Below are 7,141 nucleotides of genomic sequence, written 5' to 3' on the forward strand. Positions count from 1 at the left end.
AGTAAGGCCACATTAGATATCAAACCTTTTACTAGACAACTGGTACATGTTAATAAGCTTTCCCCATGTTTAGTATATCTAGATTAGGGATCTTGCTCCTATATATATATACACATGCAGTGTTGGCTTCACGTGCACGGTGACATTTTGAGGCATTACAAAAAGAAATAATCTCAAGTATATAAATGTATATAAAATATTAAATAAAATATTAACTGATATTCATACAAACAGAATAATTACAACACCTAATAAATAACATTTAGATGTTCTTGCACATACTGCTCAGAGAGTGGTAACAGCAAAAGAGTACTTGATCGTAAAAGTCGGGTTCTTGCAATGTTCTTTTTTCCTACAATAACTAAATACATTATCAATTGCCGAGATGATAAATTGAGAAACGAAGGACCCTAGGCCTCTAAGTCGCCATTTATAGTGTGAGGGTTCTTAAGGTGACTTCACTTCTACCAGACCTGACATTTTATGCCGAGGATTCATTGGGTGATCAACAGGGCACTTGAAGACTCGCTCAAAGTCTTCGCTGTTCTGAAGAGTTCCTATCCACCCTGAAAAAATAAGTTGTCAAGCTAAGCATAAGAACCTCATTGATAGAAAGCCAGTGGAGTCCAGCATCATAATCTTTATCACATTGAGACGAGGTGTCAAGCATTAGCATGAACGATTTGATGATCTGAAAGATCAGTAGGTGTGGAATGTATTACAACAACGGATTAATAATTACAAACTACCCACAAACTCGTTCTTTTAATGAAAGCTCCCTACTTCTTCTCTTTGTTGTTTTTTTGTAGACAGGACAATCAATATTGAACACATATTCTGAACACCGTCATTGAGTAATGCTTTTGGGGATAACTAGGGAATAATGTTAAATAACCATTAAGTGGAAATTAAACTTTTTGGAAAGAAATTGTATTGTTAGTATTAGTAGACACTGGGTGGGCTGACAAAGCTTTGTAACTTCATTATTCTTCTAGAAAATTGTTTATTTTATAAATGCAGATTCTTGAAGGCCATACCAACAGTGGATAAGTTTATGCTAAATTTTAAAAGTCACAATATTGTGGAGCAATTTGTTGCAATTTATTGAATAGAATAGAATATCTTTGGAATCAGTGGTCTCCCTTTTAGCCATTGTACTTCTTACATAACGGCTCTATCTGTAATTGCCTACATCACAGTAGACGAACTGCCGTATTTGTTAGACTATTATGTATTGCATGCAGCTTTTATATGTATGTGGCTTAAATCTTGAAATATTTCCATGTATAATTGCATGTTATATATACATATATATATGTATCATGATTAGAACACAAGGCAAAGAAAGGAGAAAAGAAGTACAGCGAAAAACGAATCAGAACAAAAAGCAATTTAGGAATAGGTTGTTGGTTTGAGGCTTGCTCAGACCGAAAATACCTGTGTCCCACACACACCCTGATGTTTTTGTTTGATACATTTGTCGCTGTCATACTTTGCTCTAAGGTTTGAGATTAGTGCTTTGTTGTATTAATGAGAGGTTGCCTGGGAAGTGTGTGTACACTGTGTTTGATGATTTTTTAATTTATTTATTTATTTTTTTTTGCTAGTGAATGTCCTCTTGGGTGTCTATGTGGCCTTCTGTATGTGCGGTGCTTTTTGTGTGACATTTTCATGTATATTTTGTAAGTTTGGGTGTATCTATTCATTATATAATAAAATGTTTTGTATGTTGGGAGAAAAAGCGGTTTTTACACTTCACTTGAAATTAATGCAGGCTACACGAGAATCACAAATACGTATGTACACCTCACCTAAAGTTTCCCGGGCTGTGGAGATCTGACAGCAGACGGAGTTTTCTTATGAATGGTGAATAATTACCACACCAGGACTGAGGAAAAAAAACAATTATACGAAGTTTAAAATAAATGTGAATTGATGCATAAAAGTAAAACTTTACGATAAAGATTCTACGAAATTTAAATGTGTAGCTATCAGTTTTTATGTAAAAGGTATTGTGAAAGATTAAGTATTAATGGTAGATAATCGGACTTTTCGTGTATGGAACATTTCAGTTTCCTTTACTTTTACATATAAACATATTTACTTTTTCCTCAAAATTAATAATTTATACCAATAAGCTGATAGAAGCTGCATTAGATGAATGTAATAAGCCTATATCAAACGTAAGAGGTGACCTGAGAAAATGCTATGAAAAACAGTTGGTCCTGTGTGTACGGTAATGAAGGGTACTTGTCCTCCTCTCGGCCCTTCTCTTTGATAGCACTGCGGTATGCCTGAACGAAAGCAACAGAATTCGCTCAGACCTGTGGCTGGGAAGGTGAGAAGGTGAGTTTAAAGCATGCGACCTGTGTATGCACGTGTGAGCTAAAGAGACTAGAGCAAATAGCCTCATACATATTAATTACGGCTCTTACGAGTGGCCTACCCTGAAAGCTTCTTTGATTCCACCGTTGTCAGCAATGTTTTCATGTAAAGTCAGCCGTCCATTGACCTGTTCAGGGACGAGTACGCACAAACATACACATACGAACTCACAAATACAAGCACGCACTCACGCTCACATTTAACATAAGGAATATACATGTAACTGTAGTTATTCAAACAAGTGAAGATCGTTGTAAAAGTCCTTCTTTCTGCTTATGTGCGACTAATCATCACACTGCACTACACACACACACAAGACTCAATATATATTATATAGTCTTAATTATTGCAACGAATTTAATTTTACCTCCTACTGTCCACATGCATTCTCATCCCAAAGTCCTACTTTTATGTTTGTCACTCCACGTTCTTCGCCATCAATTTTTTCTCTTCTTGCCTTATTTTCTGTTTTTATGTTTCAATTATCACCTCTACCTTTCTCTCTAGTCCCCTTTACTCGTTTCCTTCTTTTTTTCCTTCTATGCATCGTGTTTACTCGCTCTCTCGTATTCTATCTCAAATCAACAAACAGTCGAATCTCTAACATTAAAAGATGCAGAACATAGAAGTCCTACATTTTATTTGGTCCTGGTGCTATGAATCATGTTACACACATGCATGATTCAGCTCCTTGTTACGAACTGACTGAAACTGGTTCACCAAAGCATGGGTCCGATTTTGAAGATCTTAAAGTCTCTTCAGTCCACCACAGGTTCCCAAGTTTCCTTTCATCAAATGTTGCTGCCTGCATAGAGAAGGATGCAAGCATTTCTAAGTAGCCAGGCTACACCACTCTTAAAGCTGGAAATTTTAACTTTAATCTTAAGGCAGCTCGACACAACATCGGCTTTTGTTATCTCTGTTTGTTGACACAAATACAGGTATTCACAAACACTTTATCCATTGGACAGCGTCCTTACTGAAATTTAAATACATTAACGTCTACATGATTTACACTGAAATTTTTTCTACGTTTCTTCTGATGTAAGCTGGAAATAATTTGGTGTTACCTAAGATGTCAAAGCCGTGTGTGATCTCGTGACCGATGATGAAGCCAATGCTACCGAATATCAGCGCGCTGAAACATGGATCTTAGATAATGTTACCAGAAAACATAGCTGCACGCACACAAGCACTCATAAATCTCGGAATTATGTGCGTGAGAGTGAGAGTGAGAGAGTGAGTGAGAGAGAGTGCGAGAGAGAGAGAATCAGAATCCAGAATCAGTTTATGAAATAGGCCCCATCACCCTTTTTCCAGGGGGAGCATAACCAATCAAAGAATAATCAAAGTAATATAATATAGTAAGCACAACATGCCCGTGAGTAAGATATGCTTGTTATTAGCCATAACCATACAGTATATAATATGAAGTACAAAGTTAATACTGATCCAGAATTAATTTAGTCACAGACACATATACAACTAACATTAAAATGTATGTTGGTCGCCTAAGTCACAGTTTTACTACATTAACATATATGGTTAAGTCACAGTTTTTTGTTAATTTCCAGTGCATTAAAACAAAAGAGGCAAGAAGAGTGTTAGTTCGCATTCTATTAATCTGACATCAAGAGTGTCAAAGGAAAAGGGAAGCTGTGCTTGAATATTTTGTAGGATGAAAAGCTTATTCGAAGGTCCATATATTAGTGCTGTGTAAGGAGAAAGTGCTGTTCAGTTTTCAACTATGTCAGGGCAAAAGGGGCAGTTCAAACATTCTGTACGGGAGTTAAACATAACCTCGCTGATGGCATTTAAGTACAGTTAATACCCATTCGAAGTTTTACTGAAGGTATCCCTTATGCTTAAAAATCTTTTCAACTGCGAAGGTGTGAACCTTTTCTCAATGCTTCATTACTGGTACACAGACCCCAGTATTTCAGAGGGCCGTATAAAAGTATTTGCCTGGTACCTATGCTCAAAAAAGTTTAAGAACAACAGGTTAAGGTGAGTATCACCCATTATCTATAACATGTTTGAGAATAACATAACTCCCCTTGCTTTTCAGCTATATCTTCTAATGCATGTGTAATAAATACAACCTTGTGGAGAAAACTATACCAAAGTAGTTGTGAACATTCACAATGTTTAAAAAGGAATTACCAAATAACCATTTTTCTTTACAAGCTATAAAACCACCATTTCGAAAAATCAATACAATGGATTTATCAAGAGAGAGAGAGAGTGTGTGTGTGTATGGCACAAAGGATGTCACAGAAGATGTGAAGGATAAGATATGTAAAATTAAGAAAAGGTTATAGCAGGCAGAAATACACCATCTTGTCTATTCTACAAATTTTAAAGTACTCCGATATGCTCAGAGAGAAGTCAAAGCGATGATGAATATACGAAACCAAACTGAAACTGTGGATCTTTTTCTTCCATTTAAACCATGATTCATGATTTATGAACCAGTACTATAAAGTAAACTAGAAATATTGATATGACATTTTCTCAACATGTTACATACTCGGAAAACTTTCTACTGTAGAACGGTGGGCTGAGAATCCCACTGGAAACACTGCAAGGAACAGTTGAATAAGATGTAAGTACGTAGCTAAAATAAATTACGCCATTTTTTTTTTTTACAAAATAACAAGATTTTAACTTTTAAACAAGCAAAGTAACATGAAATTCTTGTAGAAATGTACTCCGTCGACAACCGTTTGACTTGAGCCATATAATGTCTTCCACTCACTACTTCTTGAAAAACCCTTCGCTTTTTGCCGACGAGCGCAGTGTACTTAATTAGTTTATATGGAGACAGTTTTAGTATTTAATTAAGCTAACAGTCCTGCCTAAAATAGACTTCTCTTATACATTTTGCAATGTTACCTAATTTTGTGTCGTTTTGATTTAAATTTCAACTAATAGTAAATATTTTAACTTTATAGATGCTGGACGCTGTGATAGTGGTCCCATAACTGCATCAAATGTGAAGCCACAGTGTTCCTCTGCTGTCTTACCTATTTCGTTTGTCAGATATGAGTGGTAAGCATTGACAGCAGAAGCAGACATTGGCCACCTGAAATAAAAGCCGTTAACTTTTTTTTAATAACTGTACTATAGAAGAAATTTGCATCTTCACTTCCAAAACAGCAGGTTTATACCTCGGGTTATTTTACAATCTATGTTTACACCAATAACAATGTATTACTACTTAAATATTTTGTATGTATACTTAACTTTCCAACCAGTCTTAAACTACCAAGAAACACTTCTGTCTATATTTTTTTTTACTTTCCTGATGTTTTATATATTTGTTCACATTCTTTTTTTTCTTCTTGTTTTTCTGCTCAACTGAGAGCGTTTCTTCGAACGATGGATACTGGCGCATTACAAATCGACATCATCATCATCATCCTCATTCTATCCATCACTCATCATCAATCATCATCAACATATCTACACATAAAATGCAAAGATAGTATATACTAAATACTTATTAAGATACATCATCTTTCAAACTTACTCAGTTACGTCCACGGGCTTTCGCAGTTTCTGAAGCTCCAATAACCGATTTTTCTTTATAATCTCCAGGTTATTTCCAAAAAAATCATTTTCATCGACTGTATACTGTAAGAAGAAACAAAAATGCGCGAAAGAACAAACGAACAAGAAAACAAAGAGATTCTTTAATGTGCAAAGAAAGATGTTATAAACAATAAAAAACATTGCAAGACTATTGGTTGTTTCAAATGAGCTTTAATGTAAAATTATTTTCGGGTGAAAAAAAGAAGTGTTTGCAGATAAACTATACAGTTTTATGTGTTTATTTTATGTGTTTATGTGTAAATGAATGCATCACACACACAAACACAGAGAAAAAAAGAGTTACCATTTCACTCTTAGCGTTGAGAACTGTGTCGTTTAGAATAAAGCTGGATAGCCGATCTGGTTGTCAAGGAAGTTTAACTGTTGAAATATAATTGCAATTAAAGTCACTCTTTGAATCGATATATACACTATATGTCTATTTATAATGAGACATTATCTTAAAATAGTAAAAAATATAGAACAAGATCACAAATAGTGACAAAGATATAGAACAAGATCACAAATAGTAACAAAGATATAGAACAAGATCACAAATAGTAACAAAGATATAGAACAAGATCACAAATAGTAACAAAGATATAGAACAAGATCACAAAAGTAACAAGATGATAGACAAGATCCAAAATAGTACAAGATATAGAACAAGATCAACAATAGTAACAAAGAATATAGAACAGATCACAAATATAACAAAGCTATATGAACAAGATCACAAATAGTAACAAAGATATAACCAAGAATCACAAATAGTAACAGGATGGTAGAACAATGATCACCATAGTAACAGATAAGAACAAGATCACAAAAATAGTAACAAAGAATATAGAACAAGATCACAATAGTAACAAAGATATGAACAAGATCAACAAAATAGTAACAAAGATATAGAAAAGATCACAAATAGTAACAAAGAATTAGAACCAAGATCACAAAATAGTAACCAAGATAATTGAACAAGATCACAAAATAGTAAAAAGATATAGAACAAGATCACAATAGTAACAAAGATATAGAACAAGTCACAAAATAAGTAAACAAAGATATAGAACAAGATCACAAATAGTAACAACGATATATGAACAAGATCAACAATTTAATATGTAAACAATAGAAATAAAATTAGAACAAAGATCACAAA

The 7,141-nt window shown here is 34.2% G+C and overlaps 1 long non-coding RNA gene across 1 annotated transcript; it reads right to left on the reverse strand.

Annotated features, from left to right (window-relative positions):
* Positions 1–442: 442 nt before the first annotated feature.
* Positions 443–2,833, reverse strand: LOC112557258. Its single transcript, XR_003097927.1, has 4 exons — positions 2,447–2,833; positions 2,196–2,294; positions 1,812–1,888; positions 443–566 (listed from the first exon to the last, which is right to left on the reverse strand). It is a non-coding gene; the product is annotated as an uncharacterized LOC112557258 (long non-coding RNA).
* Between the last annotated feature and the right edge of the window lie 4,308 nt (positions 2,834–7,141).

This window comes from Pomacea canaliculata, linkage group LG2 (assembly GCF_003073045.1).
Source record: "Pomacea canaliculata isolate SZHN2017 linkage group LG2, ASM307304v1, whole genome shotgun sequence".
In the NCBI taxonomy this organism is placed as follows: Eukaryota; Metazoa; Mollusca; class Gastropoda; order Architaenioglossa; family Ampullariidae; genus Pomacea; species Pomacea canaliculata.